The sequence below is a fragment of the Lepidochelys olivacea genome (assembly GCF_965140295.1).
Source record: "Lepidochelys olivacea isolate rLepOli2 genome assembly, chromosome: 6".
In the NCBI taxonomy this organism is placed as follows: domain Eukaryota; kingdom Metazoa; phylum Chordata; order Testudines; family Cheloniidae; genus Lepidochelys; species Lepidochelys olivacea.
The window spans coordinates 63,452,073-63,478,372 of record NC_140416.1 but is presented as its reverse complement, the minus strand read 5'-3'; the positions used below and the strand labels follow the sequence as shown (position 1 = coordinate 63,478,372).

The following is a 26,300-nucleotide window of genomic DNA, read 5'->3' as shown; positions in this document are numbered from 1 at the left end:
CTGTCTTGCCATTGAATCCAAACATGCATTCACAGATACAAAAGGTGATGCCAAAGTTACTGAGATGTGGCACGAAAGGGTAACTTCTGCAATATCATGATGCTTGTTTCTAGTGGCCATTAACTATAGAAATAATTATTGGCATGATCCAGTTCTACGGGGCACATACATTCACAGAATGCATAGTATCAGAAAGATTCATACATAGGGCCCTACCAATTTCACAGCCATGAAAAATGTGTCACGGACCTTGAAATAAGCCCTTCCCAATGAAATCTGATCTCTCCCTCGCTGCTGGGAGTGCCCCAGTTAGGGGGCTTCTAGCTGCAAGTCCCAGCTGGGATGGGGAGGGAGAGGACTTGTCCTTCCCCTGCACCTCCACTCTCACTCTCAGGAGGAGATCAGTCCCACCTCTGAGTGCCTCCCCCTGCTGCAGGAAGCTCCAGCCCCAGAGGTTCCTGCAACTGGAGGAAACTTGTGGAGGTGGGTCCAATATCCCCCTGCTCCTGGGAGCACTCCCAGCAGGGAGCTCCTAGATGTGAGTCCCTGCTGGGCTGGGGAGAGACAGGACTTGTCCTTCCCTTGCATGGCAGCTGTGGGGGGTAGGGAGGAGATCAGACCCACTTCCAGGTACCTTTTTGGTTGGGACCCCCATGGTTACACCACCATGAAATTTCAGAAGTAAACAGCTGAAAAAATGAAATTGAACCAATTAAAAAACTCTCTGGCCATGAAATTGATCAAAATAGACCATGAATTTGGTAGGGCCTTATTCATACAGTCACAAGCAGAGGGCCACATTTGTTTACATATCTTCTCCTCCACCTGTAGGACTGACCCACAGGAATGGCTTTGATGAATGACATCTGCACCAAGGTTAATTTTGCAGGTTAATTTTGAGCTGTTAACTTTGCAGGCTCTCAACCACTATGTTTACTGGAGAGACAAAGGTTTTTATTTAGGGATAATATTCCTATTTGTAAAAAAAAAAAATCTCTCTGGTAAAAACCCAAACATTTTGGCAAAAGTGACCTAATTTTAAGTATTTCAAGTAATGTTTTAAAAAGGTTTACTACGATTAAGCTAAGTTCTGCTTGGGCTTATCGGAAGTGTGCTCATCTCCTCTGGCAAAAGTCTTTCAATGTCACAGAGGCCTTGACAGTGTTTTGCTGAGTGACTGAATATGGAAATACTCCAATATCCTGTTCACATCACTTGCTTGACAGCCGCAGCTGATGAATATATACCATCCCTATTGCGCTTTGATTTTCCCTTGTAATAATTTTGTTGTGATTACTTGATACATGTCAGATTTCTCTCATAGTACCATCCACTTTTTTTATTTTAAGCATACATTTATAGCAGAGAGGAACAGATATAAGAATTGATTTTATCTGTAGGAATTCCAATTACAGTCCTCTGAAATTTTTTTCTTTATTTCAAACTGATACTATGTACACTTTCTGGAAATTTATTTTTAAGTGACTAATCAAACTACTAAATGCACAGCAGATGATTAAAGGGCACGGTCAAACTACAGTGATTTGACCTAATGTATATGTAAATGTTTGTAACTTGAGGAATATTGAACAGACAAAAGATATTTTATGGTTTAAATACACTGTAAATAATTTTTTGTAGAAACAAATACTCTCCCTGTTGTGTCTCTGTTCTGTATCATCAGTGAACTAACCAGCAAGTTCCTCAGGTTCAGATGATCTGTGTGCATTATTACTGGCAATATTTACTGTACTAGTGCACCACAAAGGAAGTAGCAAACATGATCTCCACTGGAATTTTGGCCACTGTTGTTCAGTGAGGCTGTGGAAGTACTGGAGAACCTATGTCCCTGCTGGCTGATGAGGACGAAGAGGTAGAGTAGGCCCACTTTTTCAACAGAATCATATTAATTGTAATGTGTATGTGAAACAGTGTGATTTTTCAAACACTTATAACTCCATCAAAATCAGTTTTCACTAGAATGCTCACAGACATTTCTTCTTCCTAGGGATTATTTCTCTGTTAAGTGTCAATATTCAGCCCCTATCCCATTTCAGCACTACAACTGTTGAAAATAAATACGATTGGCTATACCCTTTGAGATGTGTTTTGTTACTCCATTATGTCATCAGAGCCCCTTAAGTTACAGCATTGCTTTCACTCAGGGCATATTATCCAAATATTGTGCATTGTCATTCTTTATTATAATTGTGTAATACTAAAAAGATATTTGCATGTTTAAGCAAATCAGCTAATACAACTTAATTACCTCCCTTTTCCCCCTCCATGATAATCTGCATCACATCAACTGTCATGCTATTACAGAGTTGGGTGGCAGCAGGCTTTGATTTATGGCCAGATAGAAGGTGTTCTTCAGGTGAGAACTGAGGGCAGTGGCAGACCTGTGAGAAAGCATTGACTGCTAGAACAAAGGATGATGCAGGTGAATCATAGAATCATAGAATATCAGGGTTGGAAGGGACCCCAGAAGGTCATCTAGTCCAACCCCCTGCTCAAAGCAGGACCAATTCCCAGTTAAATCATCCCAGCCAGGGCTTTGTCAAGCCTGACCTTAAAAACCTCTAAGGAAGGAGATTCTACCACCTCCCTAGGTAACGCATTCCAGTGTTTCACCACCCTCTTAGTGAAAAAGTTTTTCCTAATATCCAATCTAAACCTCCCCCACTGCAACTTGAGACCATTACTCCTCGTTCTGTCATCTGCTACCATTGAGAACAGTCTAGAGCCATCCTCTTTGGAACCCCCTTTCAGGTAGTTGAAAGCAGCTATCAAATCCCCCCTCATTCTTCTCTTCTGCAGGCTAAACAATCCCAGCTCCCTCAGCCTCTCCTCATAACTCATGTGTTCCAGTCCCCTAATCATTTTTGTTGCCCTTCGCTGGACTCTCTCCAATTTATCCACATCCTTCTTGAAGTGTGGGGCCCAAAACTGGACACAGTACTCCAGATGAGGCCTCACCAATGTCGAATAGACTGAGGTTCGTCTGAGGTGAAGACTGAGGTTCGTTGGCAGAGCTGCTTGGAGGTCTAGGACTGGCACAGCAGAGGATGCTAGAAACCAGGAATGAGATTCATTGATAGAGTTGTGTGAGGAACACAGATTACCCACACTCTGTCTGACTCAGTGCTGTTAGTCACATTCTGATGAACACAATCTATCACAACATTTAAGTGCAAAATGTTTAGGGAACAATATCCAGGGGAGTAGGCCATTTGGAGCAATGAAATTGGCTCTCTTGGTACATGTAATTTTAGGATGAATGTACTGCTTGTGAAATTTGAGGTGATCTATAATTTCAAAAATTATTAGTATTACAAAAAGGTGTTTCACCAGCCACTTTGAAAAGGGGGCACGATAACGGTAGGGGATTTTGTTCTTGTAGTTCTTCCACCTACATGGAAATGAAACAATAGGCGGAACACAGCAAATGTAGCAGCAGGGGTCTGAGCTGTACAGTTTCTCCTAGTCTAGGATTCCCCAGATCATCCTTAACACCGTTTCTAGAGAGGAGCACAATTTTCATATGTGAACAAGGCTTGGATGCACAATGGTGAACAGAGCACAATCAGGCTGGTTTCAGATATCATGGGTAAGTTGCTATGATGCTAGCAGACCACATGCCAGCTCTTGCCAAGACTTTAGGCATCAGCTGAGCTCTGACAAATTCATAGCTGAAAACCAGACCAGCTCATCTGTATGTTAACATTGTTCAAGAATTGTAAAGATGTGTTTAGTTGCTGCTTGCATTAATCTTACTTGTGATGTCAGTATCCCATGCTGTAAGGCAATATAAGGGTTGCTTTATAACTGAAAAATGCCTGCTTTGAACTTGTGAACTCAGTCAGGAGGAGTGGTTTCCATGCCCATCAAGGAGGACTGTCAAAACTAAGTGGGCTATTGTGAAACACCATAATACAAAACACTTTCCTAATTGCCCCTACATAGGCAACGTGCAGAAGGGCTCATCCTATCAGTATGAATTCTAGGATAATGGAATACATATAGTTGACATTAAAATTTTTCGTCTCTTTGCTGTTTGAGACTGGAGCTAGGAAACCAAAGCAGAGATATCTAGGTTGAACCTAGGTTAGCCCTAAAAAACATTCAGTGCTGACAGATGTCATCTCTGTTACTTTTTGGAGCCTTACTCATTTGTGCATACATGGTGCCTGCTTTAACTTGTAAATAAGTTATTTCCTTTTCCTAGTTAATAAATCCTTAGTTTACTACAGGATTGTCTACAAGTGTTGTCTTTGATGTGAGATCTGAGGTACAAGTTGACCTGGGGTAAGTGACTGGTCTCTTGGGACTAGGAGTGACCTGAATATTTTGTAATTTTTGGAATAAAGCAACCATCTATCACTAAGTCCAACTTGCCTGTGGGGCAAGATAGACTGGAGAGCCCATGGTGGCAGGAGCAGCAATTTCTGGGGCAGACAGGTGATGGGGACTATGGCAGAGAGGATGAGAAACTACCATAATGCTCCCCTCGAGGATGGGACTGTTGCACTAGCACTTAAGAACCCTCTCAACCAGCACAGAGCAGAGGCTGTGGGATCTACTAGTGAATACGGTAAATGCTGTGGACAGAAGCTGGTCCAATAAAATATATTACCTCCCCCACCTTATCCCTCTAATAGCCTGGGACTGTCACAGCTACCACACTACATATGATGGATATGGAGCACCTATTCTGAAATAGCTTTTTAGGCACCATCCCCTACACCACATCCCCCTGAACTGCTCAAGCCACAGGGCACTCTGACTACATAAGCACAACCAAAAAACACCAGATTTGAAAAAGCCATTGAATGCCCAATTCAAACCCAAGGCTCTGAACAGACATCCTGATAGCTATTTGCCACTACCCAGCTTTTGGCAATTTTTAGCCCTAGTATCTCTGTTCTGCAGTTTCATATGAGGATCATAATAAGAATTTATCTTAACAGGGTGTTGAGACTTATTTCATTTATATTTGAGATCCTCAGGAAGAAAGCTCTATGTAAACACAAAGCACTGTTATACTTGTTAGTGTGATGCTTAGTTCATTCAGGATTCAGACAAACAATAAATCACCAGGTTTCAATGGATTTATTCCATTCCCCCACCCATACTTCCATCTGACAATCTGTTATCTTCACTGCCTCTAAATGTAACCCTAATGCAGGTGCTTCCTGCTCATCTTTTATATAAGATGTCAAATCACCTAGTCCTACGGTCAGTGTGTGTGCTAGGAATCTGAAGTGACAGCTCCACTCTGCCCCACAGATGAATGTTATTAATTGACACAGGATTTTGTATCATTTTAACCATAAAACAGGATTTAGATTGGCCATGCAAGATTTTAAAGAGGTGGTGGGAAGATATGCGAGAGTCTGAAAAACTCAAACTTACAATCTTTTAATGATGACAGCAGTCATCCAAGTAATGTCTTTAAATAAGTCATTTTATAATAGCTACTGTACAAAATGACTCTAGGGATGGCTACTATGAGCTAATCAAACTTAAGGGATTAGACGTTGTCTGCTGAGCCTAATGCCTTGACATCCTATGAGTATTTATTATCTTATGATAATACATGAGAGAAAATGTGGTTATTACTTGAAAGTTAATAAGACCCTTACAGCATTCAAAAGCTTATCAGGCCCAGCACCACACTGTAGTTTATTTCCTGTGTGCATGTGTATACACACACACACACACACGCGCGCGCGCTATCATCAATGTCTTTTCTCAAACCCTTTTAGCTGTTGACCCAATTTAATGCCTGGCTGGAGATTGTCCTCCCAGCTGTAATTAAAGTAAAAAACCTTTGCAATAAATGTATTCCTCTAAAGCCCATGGCATCTGTTTACTCTCTCTGTGTGCATGTGCACAAATTCATTCCAAATATATACTTGATAGTGTTCGAACACTATCATCCCAGTTTTAAAAAATCACCCCAGAATAAATACTTGGTTTCTTATAATGAAGCAGCTAATCCTTTAGCAGGCATTTTCCAGTACTTTATAGGCTAAGAAAATAGTTCTGTCCTTACAGCCATCTGCAGTGTGTTATCCATAATGCTTTACTATCAAACTTTCTCTTTGCAGTGATTACATTGTTGCAGCCAGTCTAACTTAATTCAGTATTTGCTTCTCTGAAATAACCCTACCTAGACTATAATTAATGGGGCACAGGTGAAGGATGGCCCCATTGCCACCCAAACAGGCCCTACCCAACTCTTTGCTCAGAGCCAAACATTAAACTCACCCACTTCCACACTAGATATCTCAATATAATTACATGAATGTATCACTTATCCTATCTCTACTATTGTTTGTTAAACCCATTGTTTTGTCTTGTCTTATATTTAGATCGTAAGCTACTTAAGGCATGGATTGTTTTATTCATCTGTATAATGTCTAACAGAGCAGGCCTCCAGTGCTGATGGGGTCTCCGTGTATTGCCACAATATAAATAAAAAAGGTACTACACCAGCAATTTCAATATAGTAGGATGTTACTGAACCATACTGAAGTGGGACATTTAATGACCATAAAAAAAACCTACTCAACCTCTTTGGGAAACCACATATGGCTCTCAGAGTACACATGTTTCACAAGAGCTCTTGCTTTCCCTCTGCTGCTCACTTCTCAGGCAGATTAAGTGGAGCACTGATTAGAAGAGTGCTGAGCTAACAGACTAAAGCCACCAAGACCTCTCCTGCATCTTCAAAAAAGCAGCAAGGAAGAGAGGAGAAACGTACTATACTGCCAGTAGTCAAGAGGAGAAATGGTGGAGACCAGAGAGATGTTTTCCCCTTACTAACAGCCAAGAAAGAAAGAAAGAAAGCACCCCCTTCCCAGCAATTTGCGAGGATTGAGAGAAGAGGATGGATGGTGACTTGCTCATCATGGAGTGCTGCAGAGTAATCAGAGCCTTGTACTGATGCCTTGCTATGACTCAAACATTACTATGAAATGCCATATATCATGATGGCCACATACGACAAATCAATGTCACAATCATAGAATCGTAGGACTGGAAGGGACCTCAAGAGGTCATCTAGTTCAGTCTCTTGCATTCATGGCAGGACTAAGTATTATCCAGACCATCCGACAGGTGTTTGTCTAACCTGCTCTTACAAAATCTTCAATGGTGGAGATTCCACAACCTCCCTAGGCAATTTATTCCAGTGCTTAACCACCCTGACAGTTAGGAAGTTTTTCCTTATATCCAACCTAAACTCTCCTTGCCGCAATTTAAGCCCATTGCTACTTGTCCTAGCCTGAGAGGTTAAGAAGAACAAATTTTCCTCAGTTCCTTGTAACCTTTTATGTACTTGAAAACTGCTATGTCCCCTCTCAGTCTTCTCTTCTCCAGACTAAACAAACCCAATTTTTATAAGTCTCTCTCATAGGTCACCTTTAATCATTTTGCTGGTCTTCTCTGGATTTTCTCCAGTTTGTCCACATCTCTCCTGAAATGTAGCGCATCCAGTTGAGGGCTAATCAGCGTGGAGTAGAGCAGAAGAATTACTTCTCATGTCTTGCTTACAACACTACTGTAACACATCTCAGAATGATGGTTGCCTTTTTTGCAAGTGTTACACTGTTGACTCATATTTAGCTTGTTATCCCCATGACCCCCACATCCCTTTCCGCACTACTCCTTCCTAGGCAGTCATTTCCCATTTTACGTGTGTGCAGCTGATTGTTCCTTCCTAAGTGGAGTACTTTGCATTTGTCCTTATTGAATTTCATCCTATTTACTTCAGACCATTTCTCCAGTTTGTCCAGATCATTCAAAGCACTTGCTACCCCTCTCAGCTTGTTATTGTCCGCAAACTTTATAAGTGTACTCTCTATACCATTATCTAAATCATTGAGGAAGATATTGAACAGGACCAGATCCAGAACTGATCCCTGAGGGACCCCACTCAATATGCCCATCCAGCTTGACTATGAACCACTGATGATTACTCTCTGGGAACAGTTTTCCAACCAGTTATGCACCCACCTTGCAGTAGCTCCATCGAGGTTGTATTTCCCTTGTTCATTTATAAGAGGCTCATGTGAGACAGTATCAAAAGCCTTACTAAAGACAAGATATACCACATCTACTGCTTCTCCCTATCCCCAAGGCTTATTACCCTGTCAAATAAAGTTATTAGGTTGGTTTGACACAATTTGTTCTTGACAAATCCATGCTGACTGTTATTTATCACCTTATCTTCTCTGTGTTTGCAAACTGATTGCTTAATTATTTGCTCTATTATCTTTCCAGGTACAGACGTTAAGGTGACTGGTCTGTAATTACCTGGTTGTCATCATTTCCTTTTTTGTAGATGGGCACTATATTTGCCCATTTTCCAGTCCTCTGGAATCTCTCCCCTCTTCCATGATTTTTCAAAGATAATTGCTAATGACTCAGATATCGCCTCAATCAGCTCCCTGAGTAATGTAGGATGTATTTTGTAAGGCCCTAGTGACTTGAAAACATCTAACTTGTCTGAGTAATTTTTAACTTGTTCTTTCTATATTTTAGCCTCTGATCCCACCTCATTTTAACTGGCATTCACTATGCAACATAGCATCAGGACTTCACTCTGTGAACCTCTGAATTACTATTCAGTGACTTTTGGTGGCTTTCATTCTGGGCAAAACTGAGTATCATTGCATCTATGAAAGTTAAAAGAACAGTAAAAGTTAATCTAATCTCATGCTTCAAGGCATAAAATGATTGTCTGCAGGATGGGAAAAGGTTTTCTGCTCATTATAGTACTCTGCCAATGGTGGTTCTTTCCTTCCTCTGAGATGGGAAATAGCTGGAGATAAGACAATACTAGTTCATCTATTATAACAGGAACTGTGGCAAACTATGTACAATAGTAATTTAACTATAAGAATAATTAGAACCTCTGTCTTATTTCTGCTTTGTATCACAAAAGGACAAGAAATGGGATAGCGGGGGAAGAATCAATTTATGTCAATTTCTGCCATGGAATGTTTCAGACAATGGTTAAACTTTGGCAAAAGTTATAAGCAACTGAAAACATGATCTTAAAATGGGAATTGTCAGGCAACCTTAACTTTAGGTGGCACTACCAGCTCTACCTAGAATATATAATGTTGCAAAGAGACATACACAGCTTTATCTACTTATTTTCAGAACCTATTTGTAGGGGGGAGGATCCTGAATTGTAACCCAGTTTGCATAATGGTGATCAAATACAATCAATATGGAGAACATCCACTGAAGATGTAATTTTACTCCTCAAGCATAATATGAATAGGATGTGACATGAGAATGGAGCAGAAAAAAATATATAGCTACATTACCTTTGTGACCATTGTACACAATGTGGGTGGCAAAGAGCCCCCATTAATCACAGTAATTAAGTTGGATCATTTGCACAACAACATTCAAATTTTAGGAACAGGACTTAAATGCTGTCTTTGTGCAATGATCTGTAGCCGATAATGCAATTGCCAGCCAAGTCTCGCAAGAGTACTCTAGTTTCATAGTAAGTGCTCTCCTCCATCAAGGCATATTGCTACTCAGAGGTGGTGCGGAGAATTTCTGGTACAAAACAGGCACAGTACAGAATAGAGGCTGTTCCAGGCTGTTTACCAGCACCACACATCATATGAACCTCGAGATGGCAAGACTTACACAGGTAAATGGCCAGTGGCATTATTCCCAGAATAAGCGAGAAGTGATGTCAAATTGTTTTAGAGGAGTTCAATAGTACGTTGGGTAGACAAGATACCAGTCCTTCCCCTGTATAAAGAGCTGCACAGGTGCCTTTGAACTGGTACCAGCCTGATTGGTTAGCAAAAGTAATGAAAAGAATTTAGGTATGTTGTACCGGTGGGCCTAGTACTTACTTACCTTTCACTAGTATTCTAAGCCAAATAGGCCCACATACTTCATGGAGTGAATTTTATTTTATTAACTTGACCACTGTCTACTGGTGGTATATTCAGGCTCAATCCTGCAAGCCCTCCATATGTGACACCTTTCCCTAACTCTTTAGCCTCATCTACACTAGGAAAATTACCCAGTGTTCTTGCAAGTGTAAAGGGGCTGTATGGTGGGTATGAATATAAATACATTCCCGCTTTAAATCCAAACTTTGAACTCCAATGTAAAACTGATCTGGATCTGATCCAGTTCCAAACACTCTAGCCTCAGGTAAGTTTATAAACCTTTTTCCTTTGGAGAAGTTGCTAAAATTTGAAATAGTGTTTTAAACTATTTGAAAACAAAGAGAAAAGAAGAAAGGGTAAAAAAAATCAAGTTATTTGCTGTCTCCTTCCATGCATAGAAGCTACTGTAGTTATCCTCAACCATTTCTTATGTTTTCTAAGGAGAATATTAGGATTTCTTTCTAGTACCTTGAGAAGTTGGATTTCTTAGCCAGAGTAGGCCCAAGTTTCTCCTCTAAAATTGCACCTGAAACTGATTTTTGGCCCAGTTCAATTTTAGAAAGAAAATTAAAGCAAAACTTCTGGTCTTCTACAGAGTTTTGGGGTGGGCAGTGCTCGGTGGCTGATTTAAGTCCATCCTATCTGTGGAAGGAGACAGGAAATAATAGATGCTTTAGATTTTTTTCCCTTGGGTTTTTTAAACAGCTTAAAAATACTATTGAATTTTTTCAGCATCTCCACCAAAGGTAAAATGTGTATACATTTATCACGGACTAGATATCTGGAGTTCTTTCCTGAGTCCCCCCTTAAGAAGCATCTCCATTTAAGTTGGACCTCGGAAAACAAGGTTTGTTCTCAAATAACCACAATAAGGGCTTTTAGTTTTTAAAAGTAGATCTGAGCACAGAGAGTTCATTTTTAAAAAGTCTGCTCACACAGAAACTTGTGTGAGAAAAGTGTTCTTTGAATCTTTCACCTTTACAAAAGTTTGTATTTCTAAAAATTCTTATGTGTCTAGGCTCAGAGCTCAAATCTCCTGGGAGATTGCTGCCATTTAAAGTCCAATCTCTATTCTGGGTTTCTGAAATGAGGTCATTCCTTTATATCATGTCACTGAGTGCCTTTTACCAAAGCTGTCATTTCCTCTCATGGTGCACTTGGGAGAAACTTCTAATTAGCTTTTCTTCTATTTGCATTTTCCAAGAGAACTTGTACGAGCATTGCAAGGATCTAATTAACATTTTCTATATTCCAAAAAATTTGCCTAGCATCATCTCAGTCTCTATAGTTACAGGGAATCTTTGAAAAACAGTATATTTTTCCCCATTAAAAAAAATCTAAAAAGTTAGTACAAGCTTTGATAGCATAATAGCCTTCACACCCACAAAAGTCCAATCCAAACTACTTTTACAGCGGTCACTGTGCTCTTAACTTGTGAAGGTTATTAAAAATACAGAACCTAATTCTGACTCAGTTATGCTGCATTTACATCAGTGTCACCACATTGTCTTCTATGACTTACTCCTGATTTACACCATAGTGAGCAAGATCAAAGTTGGGTCCAGTGTCTCTGTATTCACAAAACAGCATACTACCTGATTCACCACTATTAGATCAGTTCTATGTTGTTGTAACTATTGACTTTGTTGGGGTTAGATTTCATGCCAGGTCTAGTGAGAATCAGGCCAGAGAGCTTTCAGGAGCTCTAGTTTTCATGGAAATTGAAATCTGAAGAAGCTTTTTTTAAAAAAATTGAATATTTCTGATATTTTAATTGAAAATTTAATGTTTACTTTACTTTGATGCACCAGTACCATCCCTTCAAAAACCATTTAAAAATGTTTTGCTGTACTTGGAAAAATGTCTATTTTATTCTGATGCCAAATTCAGCTTGACAAGTTGTCCTCTTTTCAGCCAGTTACTTTGCCAAAGGACACATTCCCTGAGTATTTTGTTTTTCCTTAGAAAAGGGATAGCCTGTATACAGTGTTGGAAGAATATCTGGCCCTCTACCTCTATGATTAAGCTATATCTGTCCATGTCCAGCTAAGAATTCCCCCAATGGCAAGATCTCTCATCTGACCCAGAAACCACCCCCCACCACAGCCAGTTCCTACCATCTCCTTTCCCCTAGCTCTGGCCCCAGCAAAGGGACATATCAAAGCCAGGAGGGGCACAGTTGGAAGGCTGATGCGGTCCAATCCCCAGCTGATGGATGAGCCCATGGGGACAACTGCCAGTTCAGATAGCTGCTCTAACCTCCTCCGGGGCTGGAATTGCAGTGTCAGATTCTGAGCATTTTACAACTGTTTGCTAGCCTCTGTGAAATAACTGTAGTGATCTCAGTGATCTCAGTCCAATTTCTGGGGATGGAGATGGAAGAATCAGCTCCTAGAACCCAATCCTGCTCCCACTGAAGTCAGTGAGAACTGTTAGGATCTAATATGTAATATGGAGTAGATGTTTAGGAACAGAAATCTATATGTGCGAGAGACATGGAGTTTCAGACCTCAGACTTTTCCATGGAAGCCCAATGCATTGTATGCTTTGCACTTGGTACATAGAGCAGAGCAAAATGTTTGCAACAAAATCTCAATCCAAGTGAAACTAGCATGGCTTCATTATAGGGTACAATCTAGAAACTCACAATATGTTCACTTAGAGAGCTAAAGTGGATGAGGTGATGGGCATCTTTCACCAACGGAAGCTGGTCCAGTCAAAGCCAACAGAAGTTGGTCCAATAAAATATATTACCTAACCTTCCCCAACCCACTTGGCTCTGGAGGTATTACCTTACCCACCTTGTCTGGGACCAACATGGCTACAACACTGCAGACAATGTTCAATGAAAGATCCACTAAAGCTCAAGAACCTTTTGAGTGAAAGAAGTGCAGTATCAGGTGAACCTGGGCTGATGTCTGGCACATTGAGGTGCACATCAGAGTAGAATAGGTCTAGCAAGTATCTTTAGTCTGTTTTGAGTGGAGCTCTAAAAGGGGAATTATGAGAACAGTGACTATTTCATAAATTCCTGCCATCTGAAAATTGAATACTTGAAGACTGCATGTTATTCCTACAAAAATTGTGACAATGGCTAGGTGTGCTGAGACCACTGCCTAGCATGTTGACCAATGTTGTCTTGTTGTTTCCTTGTGCTCCCCCCATGTATGTCTGTATCCGCCTATTGTCTCTTGTCTGAGACTAATCTTTTTCTTCTGTTTGCAGTATCGAGCCTCACAGCGTTTGTAGGGATTTCTGCAATACAGTTAGTTAATAATTCCATACTACATGAATGTATTCAGTCTGCAGTCCCCAGGGAACTGGCTGGAATCATATTCTTTAACACACATTTCTTAATATAAAGGAACCCAAGCACATTTAAGGATTCTAGAACATTATCTGGATGTGGGATGATCTTGATTTGTTCAGAGAGATTATCAAAATGAGTTCAGTTCCCTGTTAATTATTTATCACCACAATGGCTAAAAGAATGCAACAGAAATGAAATGGCTAATCCAATACGTGGAAAGGAGTTGGAGCTCTTAGTGACACCTAGTATGCGAGCCAGTGAGATGAGAAGCATGTCATACACTTGTTCTTCTGTAAAAATCTGTGTGCTATACCACAAGAGGTGTTGAGATAATTGGGGCTCTGAATTAAGCCTAATTGTAAGGTCAATAACCTACCATAGAGTTAATAGAAAAAGTTGTAACACCCCTGCTTCTCCCCCAAAACCGCTACATTTGTACAAACAAGGCGGCCTACTAATGTAATTCAAGGCCTGTGTTAAAATTATGCTTGGTAAACTAAAACTAAAACAAAATTGGTGTCTCAAAAATTAGACCTATTGGTGGACAAAATAATGAGAATGAACTATTCACCCCCTTACTCCCTTTTGGGGTTCTTAAAAACTTTGGGGACCCCCCTGCCCCCAAAACAAGAGAAGGATACCATGATGCTAGCTAAACTAAAAGAAAAAAAGTCAAAGAAGCAAGCTTTACCAACTCCTGGGACCCCAGACCTTCATCCTGATAATAAGAGATGTTCTGACCAGACTAGCCCAGAGAGGGAGCCAGATGACACCACCACCTCTAGTTGAATCCTATACACCACCCGGGATATGAGACTGTGTGTCCCCTCTTCACCTGGGCCCATCCACCTACCTCTCATGTCCTCTTCCTTATGTCTTCTCTTTCTTTTTTCCATTTGTTTAAAGAAAAAGTCTGGCTTGGCCAGCCAAGACTGCATATTTTGAAACACTGCTGCAATCCTGTAACCAGAAAGGCATCCATATGCAGTGCATTAAACAGCCGGATGTTGATACAAGTTTGCCAGATCTCAAAGTGGCTGATAAGTGCCAGATCTCATGTGTTCGGCCTGTGTTTTTCCAACAGTGAAGTTGCAAATGAGATTCAACATCAGAGAAGAAGCTGCATTTGCTATCTTTGCTATTCTTCTCTCCCCCCCTTAGCTGTTTGTCTGGCTCTTAATTATATTTTTTAAAACAGCAGCAGCAACCACACCAGCCCAACTCAACTAACTTATTTCCCCCACCCCAAAGGACTGTTATTACCACCTAAAAGATTGTTTGTGGTGTTGTAGCTGTGTTGGTCCCAGAATATTAGAAACACAAGGTAGGTAAGGTAATCTCTTTTACTGGACAACTTCTGTTGCTGACAGACAAGCTTTCGAGCTACACAGAAGTTGGTCCAATAAAAGCTATTACCTCAGCCACCCAACAGGCTATAAAAACCTCCACAGCCCACTTGTGCCACAATAACTGGTTTTCTGCATATAAAAGCCGGGACCAGCATTAGGGGGTAGCAAGCAGGGCAACTGCCTGGGGCCCATGCCCTGCAAAGCTGCATTGCTCAGGCTTTGGCTTCAGCCCCAGATGACAGGGCTCAGGGCCCCGGGGCTTCAGCCCCATGCGGTGGGCTGTTCAATGTAAGAATGTCATTCTGGGCCCCAGTGAGTCTAATGCTGACCATGCTTGGAGGACCCCCTGAAACCTGCTCGCGGACCCCCAAGGGGCCCCAGATCCCTGGTTGAGAACCACTGATTTAAAAAACTGTCAAACAAAGATGTTTTTATTTAAAAACTCTACAGCAGTTAAGGGAAAGGGAACAAGCAATACAACAAAATCCTACTGGATACTTTACATTTCAAATGCTTTAATATTCCTCCCCTCCTCCCTCCCGATTCCCCACCTTTCCTTTCTTTAACTTTAATAAAAAGGTTAAAAAAGGTTAATGGTGTGTTTGCCATGGTACTAGGCAGGCTCAGGTACCAAACCCTGAACCTTGTTTAAAACCATTTAATGTTAAACAGTAACTGGATTATGCTAACACTTCTAACTTTTGGGGCCCATATATTCCATCTAATTCAGAAGAACATTTTTGGTGTCCCTGATGGGCCTAAATGGTTAACACGTACTCAAAAGCTGGCACTTTGGCAAACAATTATTTTCAAAGGGTTTAAAAAGCTCTTAAATATGTTACGCTTTTAAAAAAAAGCATAAAAAGAGTAAACTGTTAATTTTGTTTAGAAAAAAGGTCAATTTTTTATACTAATTTAAAAACAAACACTTTGTTTTGTTCTTTTTCTTTTGTTTATTTTAGGTTTTGTAGTTTTTGTAAATACATTAAACCTTTAAAAGTTTAATGTAACAAAGGCATTTTAAAAAGCTGCAAAAATAAAGTCTCTTACATTGTTAAAGGTTAAATTACTTTAGTAGAAGTTTGTGTTAGTATCATCATGCTAATCCCACCCCCATACTCTGCTTGTTAACAAAACACCATCTTAATTCAGGGTTGCCACTGCATTAACTACAAATGAAATTTTAAGACAAGCGCTGTTGCATCAAACATTCCAAAATTGGTGTTGGTGGGGTTTTTTTTCCCAGTTTTGTCCCCTTATTATTTTGCTTTTGCAATTTTCTCCTGTTTTTAATGTTGATTTTTGTTACAGTTGTTTTGTGCCTATAAGACAGCATGATGCTAGTGTTGCAGGTTAAATCCACATAATGGGCTAAACAAACACCTACAAGATCTCTGTCAAGCTTTCTTACAACTACAATACCCACCTGCAGAAGTAAAGAAACAGATTGATAGAGCCAGAAGAGTTCCCAGAAGTTACCTACTACAGGACAGGCCTAACAAAGAAAATAACAGAACGCCACTAGCCGTCACCTTCAGCCCCCAACTAAAACCCCTCCAACGCATTATTAAGGATCTACAACCTATCCTAAAGGATGACCCAACACTCTCACAAATCTTGGGAGATAGGCCAGTCCTTGCCTACAGACAGCCCCGCAACCTGAAGCAAATACTCACCAACAACCACATACCACACAACAGAACCACTAACCCAGGAACTTATCCTTGCAACAAAGCCCGTTGCCAATTGTGCCCACATATCTATTCAGGGGACACCATCACAGGGCCTAATAACATCAGCCACACTATCAGAGGCTCGTATACCTGCACATCCACCAATGTGATATATGCCATCATGTGCCAGCAATGCCCCTCTGCCATGTACATTGGTCAAACTGGACAGTCTCTACGTAAAAGAATAAATGGACACAAATCAGATGTCAAGAATTATAACATTCATAAACCAGTCGGAGAACACTTCAATCTCTCTGGTCACACAATCACAGACATGAAGGTCGCTATCTTAAAACAAAAAAACTTCAAATCCAGACTCCAGCGAGAAACTGCTGAATTGGAATTCATTTGCAAATTGGATACTATTAATTTAGGCTTAAATAGAGACTGGGAGTGGCTAAGTCATTATGCAAGGTAGCCTGTTTCCTCTTGTTTTTTCCTATCCCCCCCCCCCCAGATGTTCTGGTTTAACTTGGATTTAAACTTGGAGAGTGGTCAGTTTGGATGAGCTATTACCAGCAGGAGAGTGAGTTTGTGTGTGTATGGGGGTGGGGGGGATGTGAGAAAACCTGGATTTGTGCTGGAAATGGTCCACCTTAATTATGCACATTGTAGGGAGAATGGTCACTTTGGATGAGCTATTACCAGCAGGATAGTGAGTTTGTGTGTGTGGTTTTTGGGAGGGGGGTGAGAGAACCTGGATTTGTGCAGGAAATGGCCCAACTTTATTATCATGCACATTGTGTAAAGAGTTGTCACTTTGGATGGGCTATCACCAGCAGGAGAGTGAATTTGTGTGGGGGGGTGGAGGGTGAGAAAACCTGGATTTGTGCTGGAAATGGCCCACCTGATGATCACTTTAGATAAGCTATTACCAGCAGGACAGTGGGGTGGGAGGAGGTATTTTTTCATATTCTCGGTGTATAAATAAAGTCTGCTGCAGTTTCCACGGCATGCATCCGATGAAGTGAGCTGTAGCTCACGAAAGCTCATGCTCAAATAAATTGGTTAGTCTCTAAGGTGCCACAAGTACTCCTTTTCTTTTTGCATAATGGGCTAAGTTACAACAGCAGCCATGTTATCCTCACAAATAGTGATGATGAAACAGGTGGCCAGGGTCTGTCATAAATGCCTGCACATTTTTTACCACCTTTGGATGTTGCAAAGAGCTCATAAATGCAAAAAATGATTCCAAGAAAAACCACACATGAATTTGTTGCTTCTTTTTAAAGACTGCAACCCACCTGGGTAAAAAAAAAAGCCATCAAGGCTAAAGTTTTTTCTAGAAGAAAGAAAATTTAACCACAAGAGCATAAAATTTCCATGGTTGTGTAAATATGTAATTATAAATGTAAAAGCAGCAAAAAGAGGGAAAGTTTCTTCCCTCTCTACCCATTCTGGGTATACAGCCAAAAAAGCAATAAAAGTTGGTTTGTTTTAAACATCTTACCAATATAAAAAGAGTTAAGTTTTGTTTTAGCTGCAAATAAAGTCCTTACCTTTGTTAACATCTAGAAAACATCTACCTAACAAAATTTGCAAATAAGAAATTTACAAACCTTAAAATAAAGAAGCTCTCTTTTTCTATGTGCTTGAACTAAACTAAATTTGTTTATAATTATAATTTTATGAACAAATATCTGATCCTGTGTGGAACTGGTTAATCAAAATATTATGTTGTACATTTGTTGGCCCAATTATTACCCTAAGTAAAAGCCCAAGTGTAAAAAGTGAAAGTTCATAAAGTGTCACAATAATCTATAATAAATGTTAATGGAAAAAATGTAGCACTCTCAGCCCAAATTCATGCAAACAAGAAGGCCTACTAATAGAGTTCAAGGACTATGACAAAATTATGTCTGGTAAACAGTAGAAGACCAAAAATCAATAAACCAAAATTGGTGTATTAGAAATTAGACCTATTGATAAATAAAATAAGAAACTATTCCACCCATCGCTCCCTTTTGGGGTTCTTAAATACATAAACCACCACAAAGGCAACCGCAACACTGGCTAACTAAAAAAGAAACCAAGCAAGCTTCACCATCATGGCTGCCACCTCCACTATCTCCTAAAACCCTAGACCTTCCTTCATTAAAATCTTAAAAAGTGTCCTAATGAAACTGGGCCAAAAAAAGAAGCCAAGTAACATCGCCACCTCCAACAACTCTGGCTAAATCCTGATCATCTCCCCACTGTCCCCCATGTGCCCTTTTCCTTCCCTACCTTATATTGTCTCTTTTCTTTCGCTGTCCTTTTTCCTTTGGTCTAATAAAAACTGGTTTAGATGGTCAAAGCTGCATATTTTGCAACACTGCTATAAGCCTCTAGACAAAATGCAACTGAATGCAATGCCCTAAACTGCCCAAAGCTGGTACAAGTTTGCCAGATCTTAAAGTAAACCGTGTGTTGTGCCTGTGTTATTCCAGAAGTCAGGTTGTAAAAAAAATTCTAAGTGTCCTTCCCCCCGCCCTTTAAAAACTCTGCAGTTAATAGATATGGTTAAAATACGAGCTTTATTTAATAGTTTATATTTCAAAAGCTTTAAACTCTCCCCACTCTGGCTTCTCTTTGTATTTTTAATAAAGGTTTTTTAAAAACCAACAAACTTGTACGTGTGTTCACCATGGTTCCAAGCAGGCTGAAGTTTCTGTATACCAAACCCCGAACCTTGGGTAAAACCGGTTTAATGTTAAATAGTAACTAAATTATATAAACACCTTTGACTCTTTACACCTATATATTCCACCTAAATTAATACAACAGATGTCACAACCTTCATTGCTTTCTTTTGGAACCCAACACCTTGGTAACAATGCCTCTAATTTGAAGGAGTGTCTAGCATAGGAGGTATATGATATTTCACATACATGCTACTGGGCATCTTAATTGGGGAATAATCATTCATTTTATTCAGTAACATTGTTTCAAAAGAAAAATCTACCAGATGGCTCATAGGGAGTCACTCTACAATTGCCAGCAGAAAACAATCTGGGACTAAGCAAAAATACTTGCAGTAAGCATAGCCCCCAATGTGGGATGGGCCAATGAGTGACTATGAGCAGGGGATAACCTCCTGAGGTCTCTTCCAACTGTATGATTCTATGACCCTAAGCGGTGCTCACTCATTCATCAGCTTTGCATGGAAAGTTGGGTAAATGAGAATAGCTAATGATAAATGCACTGTCATTCTCCACCCAGACTGAACCTATGTGAGAATATACACATTGGGCTGGGGAAAAAAACAACAAAAGCACACCAAACTTTGTTTCTAACAGCTTTGGCTCCTTACAATCACTCTATTGTAATTCATTTATGAATGAAACCCAGAGATGGAATAAAGTCAACTAGGCTGAAATACAATCTATTATTGTATTTACCTTGCTAGCTCCATTCCTCAGAAGGCTCTGGTCTCAGCCTTTAATCATGGATCTCAGCTTGTAAGAGGAGAGAAAAGTATATAAACTGGAACTATGAATTAAAATTGAAGGAAGCTGGTTGTAGATCAAACCCATTTGGGCAGAAGCAGGGGAAGGCTCTCAGTGTTCCATAACTCAACACTTCAGAGCAAGATAGAGATCTCCTCTTTGGGCTATCAAAACTGAACTAAAAAGCTTTATAAAAATAAGCCAACCATTAAAAAAGGCTAGTTAAGATCCCAAATAATTATCTGAATACATGTTTTAGTAGCATGGCTATCACCCAACTCTTATTTTCAATTCATCAGGGCCCCTGTAAACAATCACGATGCTTTGCTGGGAATAGGCGACAGGGGATGTATTACTTGATGATTACCTCTTCAGTTCGTTCCCTCTGGGGCACCTGGCATTGGCCACTCTCAGAAGACAGGATACTGAGCTAGATGAACCTTTGGTCTGAACCAGTATGGCCGTTCTTATGAAGTTTCCACTCCAAAGTCCTTTAATTCACTCTTCACCAGGCTGGCAACAGAGTGTCAAAAACAGAGCTCAAAAGTCCCTGGGGCTGAAGCCAAAGCCTGAGCAACTTAGCTTTACGGGGACCCCTGTGGTGTGGTGCCCCAGGCAATTGCCTAGCTTGCTACACCCTAATGCTGAACCTGGCTTTTATATGCAGAAAAACTCTTGTGGCACTGATGGGCCGTGGAGTTTTTATAGCATGCTGGGGGGCCCTCAGAAGGAAAAAGATTGAGAACACTTACCCTAGCCTACTACCAGACCTCTGGCAGTCTCAGCTACTCCTCTCAAACACACCCTCCCTCCCTGCAGCTTCTGCCACCTTCTGTATTGGAAGTCTTGATTGGAGCCCAGTTGGGGCTCATCTTTAGTAAGTGTTAATTTAAGTCTAGGGCTCTCCAGCCCAAGGGTAGATTTAAGTTTGGTTCAAAATTTGGCTTGACTCCAAAAAGTCAGCCTCAGCTTTTGCACATGTGCATTAAAAGGGGAGTAAACAGACATCTATGTGACCTAATAGTTATACTTTGTACTTCTCTAGTATATTTGACCTAAGCCTCTCAGAACCCTTTACAAACATTTGAACTAGTGATGGGTGGGAAACAGTTTTCCTGCCCCATGAAAATTTTTGAGATTTAAAAAAAAATACAGACAGAAACGGCTCCCAAAGGAGAAACAAGGAGACTCACAACAGAATAACCAACAGCCTGCTGGCTTGGACATTCCAGTAGGGTTTGGGAGACTGAGGTTCAGTTCTTTTGTCTGTATGAGACAGAGCAGAGACTTACCTGGGACACCCATATTTTGGGGGTGGGTGCTTAACTGCTGGGCTATTCTGAGATAGATCAAGGATGGAATTTCTGGAGCAAGTGAGCTGAGAAACTTTCCCTGATGAAAATTTAGTCAAATCTGGTACATTCCCATGACATGTTTTCCTTCTGATGAAAAAAATGTTTAATTGGAAAATTTCCAACCAGCTCCCATTAGAATCCAGTTCACCCAGCCTTGTGCCACCACAAAGCCATCCTTCCTTTTTGTGCTCACACAAAACTTGCAGGCACGATTTCTGAGTAGGATAAAAAAATTACTTCAAAATTATAAAAATATATTGAACAAACCAGTTTCTTTCTTCACCTGCCAAGACTTGCATCCCGACTCCTATGTCTCCCCTCTTACAGTCAGTGACCTCACTTGGAGTGGCCCGTCCATATACGCGAACTAGGCAGTCGCCTAGGGTGCCAAGTTAAATGGGGCGCCAAATTCAAGGGAAAAAAATCAAATAAAAATGAAAAAAATACAAATAAAATAATGAAGATATTATTTCTATTCCCATGCATGTACGGAGGGAATATGAAATATAATTCATCTCTACATTTCTGAGAATTTATTAATATGTCAAATCTTTTATTTACTGCAAAAATAAATTTTAGCAAAAAAAAATTAAATTTGCGACGTAGGGTCAAGATGACCCACTCTGCAATTTTAGTAAGCACTAACTCAGCCACACTGAAACATCCACCAGCAGCAAGAGCGGCAATGGTGGTGACACCTAACTCGAATATACATCAAGGTCGCATAGCCAGAAATTCATGTAGAGCAGAGATATCACAAGTTGGTACACGTCAAACAGTTTTTTTAACACACGTCACAGATAAATGGTTAAGAATTGAGTGAATACTGTGGAAAATTGTGTTTCTTGGTGCAAAGAAGAAAGAATAGTGTTTTTAAGCATTATAAATCCAAAATGTGAATATCTTTAAGCGTTATTAAACCTTTGCGTTATTATCTGGCTGTATAATTATGAACTTTTCTTTTTTATAACTGGTTCATATCTAAGGTCCATAAAAGAAAAGTAACAGTGTTAACGCTTAATAGACTACAAAAGTGATGACGTCAGACTCCAAGCGGATAACCATGAGGAAGGGGATTACTTTCCAAACAACTGGTTTCAGGTTATAACATCAAAAATGGTCATTTTGTTCCATGTAAATGCTGTAACTAACTGCTTTAATAGGTAAGTGAATGTATGTTACTAATCATCGAACCTTTAAGCAGTGAAAAGACGTGTTGGGATGGCTGCAATGTGGTTTAAATCGCCAAGCATGTGGTGTGTCAGCCATCCTTAATGCTATAATGCTTGCAGTCAGGAGCACAGTTAGTACATAATATTTAAATGCCCCATGGCAGAAAAAGGAAAAAGAAAACCCTCTGGAGCAGAGTATCATAAAAGGAAAGGCTGAGAAGGAAAAGGACCAAGCAAAACAGCAGAGATCCTTCCTGAAATATCTTGTCTTTAATCCAAATAAAGGTTGAAGCAGTTCAAGGCATCCAGATGAAGGAATTTTACTTGGAGAGGAGGTTAGCTCCTGTCCGCATGGAAGCGGTTTGGAACATCAAGATGAAGATATATTACTTCGAGATGAGGGCAGCTCACATCCACAAAAAAGCAGTTTGGAAACTCAAGATGATGGAAACTTACTACTAGATGAAGCAGCTCACAGCATCATACTGATATGGAAGTGGAGAAAATTTATTCACCTTCAGAGACACATGCAGAAATTGAAGTAAATGAAGTAGAAGGAAGAAAAGATTAGGAAGTTAAAAACAAGTTACAGTATGGGGACCCAGCTTCATGGCCCAGATGTGATGACAGCGTGCAGCAAATTCCCGTGGAACATAGACCCGAACAAGTTCATGAATGTCCCTTCGCTAAGGATGGAAATAAAAGAAAAATTCTCTGCTCAGCATTACAAGAGGAAACTCATTAATGGGGAAGAAAGTCATCGAAACTGATTACAATATTCAGTGTCAAAGGACTTTGTGTTTTGCTTTTGCTGCAAGTTGTTTAGAAATCAAGCAACTGGTACATCACTGACTGAAAATGGTTCGAAGGACTGGAAAAACATATCTTCTCTCTTCACTTGAAAGTAGTACAGAACATTTGGAATGTTTTCAAAATTGGAAAGAACTTGAATTGAAAAAAGGAAAAAACTATCGAAGAAAATGTACGTGTGATCAAGGAAAAAGAAGAATATTGTCAACAAATATTAGAGCATCTGATTGCTTTAGTGAGTTCTTGGTGGGCAAAATTTAGCATTCCACGGCAGAAATGAAAAATTATAAACTCCAGGTAATGGAAACTTTTTAAAATTTGTTGAATACCTACCTTTGTTTGATCCAGTCATGAAGGAGCATCTATGTAAAATAACTGATCATGAAACAGGTTCATTACTTAGGAAAAAATATGCAGAATGAACTGATTCAAATCCTAGCAAATGCCATTAAAAAGAAAAATTGTAGAAGCTGCCCATTACGCAAAACACTTTTCAATAATACTGGATTGTACACCAGATGTGAGTCATACTGAACAAATGATGATGATCATTCATTTTGTGGATATGGAAAAGTCTGCAGAAGAAGATAATGTTGAAGTGCTCATAAAGGAACATTTTTTGGGTTTCATACCACTGAAGGAGACTGGAGCATTTATGACAAACTATTTTACAAGAGCTTGAAACAATGTTATCTGTTGAAAACTTACATGGCCAAGGCTATGATAATGGGAGTAATATGAAGGGTAAAGACAATGGTGCGCAAAGGAGAATGATGGAAATCAATCCTAGGGCCTTCTTCATTCCTTACAGCGTGCATTCTCTAAATTTGGTTGTCAATGACGCGGCTAGATGCTGTTTGGAGGCAAGCAGTTTCTTTGACCTGGTGCAACGTGTTTGTGCATTTTTCTCAGGCTCAACACGCTGCTGGGAGATTCTGACTCACCATTTGAATTCTCTAACTGTGAAACCACTTAGACAAGATGGGAGAGTCGCACTGATGCTTTGAAGCCTCTTCACTATGAAGTTGGAAACATTTATGATGCCCTAATTGAAATTTCTGATACTACCTTTACTGGATCTGGCAATACGGCACGTTCAGATGCAGAAGCTCTTGCAAATGGCCTTTCCAAGTTCAAATTTGTGACTACGCTCATTTAGTGGTACATCATCCTTTTCGAGATTAACCTCAAAAGTAAGCAGCTTCACGAAAAGAACTTGAACATACATTCTGCTATTCAAAAACTGCAGCAAACTAAAAATATTCTGGAGGAATTCAGAAGCGATGAAGGGTTTGAAAGAACACTGGTAGATTCTCTCGAGCTTGCTGAAGAAATAGATTTTCCGACAGAATTTGAACCAGAGCGAGTTCGCATTCAGCAAAAGAAACAGCAGTTTTCATATGAAGGACGAGATACACCCATTCAGAAACCAAAACAAAGGTTCAAAGTGAATTTCTACTTCGCAGTCCTTGATACAGCTATTCACTTGGCTGACGAAAGATTTCAACAGATGCAGCAGCTAGAGTCAGTATTTGGCTTTTTATTTGATATCCACAGCTTGCAAAAGAAAACAGCAAAACAGATAAGAGAATTTTGTATAAAACTGGAGTCGGCACTGACTCATGAAAATTCAAAAGGCATTGATGCTACAGATTTGTGTAGTGAGCTTCAGGCTTTTTCAAGATGACTTCAACATTCCACTCCTGAAGTGGTCATGAAGTTTGTTTGTGAAAATAAACTCTGACAGTTTTCTAAACATTTTTATAGCTCAACGCATTTCTTTTAACTTTGCCAATTTCCGTAGCTAGTGGGGAACGTAGCTTCTCCAAGTTAAAATTGATAAAAACATACCTGCATTCAGCAATGGTGCAAGAGAGGCTTGTTGGACTTGCCTCAATATCAGAGCATGAAATAGCTGGAAAACTGGATCTAAAAGAACTAGTGACTGAATTTTCAAAACTTTAAGCAAGAAAAGCATGTTCCAGCCACTGCCTCTCCACTCAGATAGAAAGTGACCAGATAGAAAGTACGAACAATCAGGACAGGGGGTGTGGACTATTAGGGGCCAATATAAAAAAAAGCCCCGAATATCAGGACTCTCCCTATACAATCAGGAGATCTGTTCACCCTAAGGGAGGCAAAGGAGACAGTTACACTGGTTCAAAACCCACTGGGGATTTTCCCATACCAGAGACACTCAAGCAGGGAGACTTGGGGGGTGGTTTCTGTTCCCTTTGAAATGTTCCCAAAAGCACTGATTGTGGTCCCTGGACCTTTAGTTTTAGCCTTCACACTGAAGAATGTGCACAGCATTGGATTAAGTAAGGAAGGTCACCTTTCCTTGTATGTGTGTGGTGGGGGGAAGCACTATCACAGAATATCAGGTGGGAAGGGACCTCAGGAGGTCATCTAGTCCAACCCCCTGCTCAAAGCAGAACCAATCTCCAACTAAATCATCCCAGCCAGGGTTTTGTCAAGCCTGACCTTGAAAACTTCTAAGGAAGGAGATTCTATCACCTCCCTAGGTAACCCATTCCAGTGCTTCACCACCCTCCTAGTGAAATTTTTTTTCATAATATCCAACCTAAACTCCCCCACTGCAACTTGAGACCATTACTCCTCGTTCTGTTATCTGGTACCACTGAGAACAGCCTCGATCCATCCTTTTTGGAACCCCCCCTTCAGGTAGTAGAAAGCAGCTATCAAATCCCCCCTCATTCTTCTCTTCCGCAGACTAAACAATCCCAGTTCCCTCAGCCTCTCCTCATAAGTCATGTGCTCCAGCCCCCTAATCATTTTTGTTGCCCTTTGCTGGACTCTTTCCAATTTTTCCACATCCTTCTTTTAGTGTGGGGGGTCCAAAACTGGACACAGTACTCCAGATATGGCCTCACCAGTACCAAATAAAGGGGACTGATCACGTCCCTGGATCTGCTGGCAATGCTCCTACTTATACAGCCCAGAATGTTGTTAGCCTTCTTGGCAACAAGGGCACATTGTTGACTCATATCGAGCTTCTCGTCCACTGTAAGCCCAAGGTCCTTTTCTGCAGAACTGCTGCCAAGCCGTTCGGTCCCTAGTCTGTAGCTGTGCATGGGATTCTTCCGTCCTAAGTGCAGGACTTGTCCTTGTTGAACCTCATCAGATTTCTTTTGGCCCAATCCTCTAATTTGTCTAGGTCCCTCTGTATCCTATCCCTTCCTTCCAG

The 26,300-nt window shown here is 40.4% G+C and overlaps 1 protein-coding gene across 2 annotated transcripts in view; it reads right to left on the bottom strand.

Moving 5' to 3' along the window:
- RGS6 (regulator of G protein signaling 6) overlaps positions 1 to 26,300 on the bottom strand; it is a 505,053-nt gene that overhangs the window by 230,546 nt on the left and 248,207 nt on the right. The gene's annotated exons all lie outside the window — the stretch shown is intronic.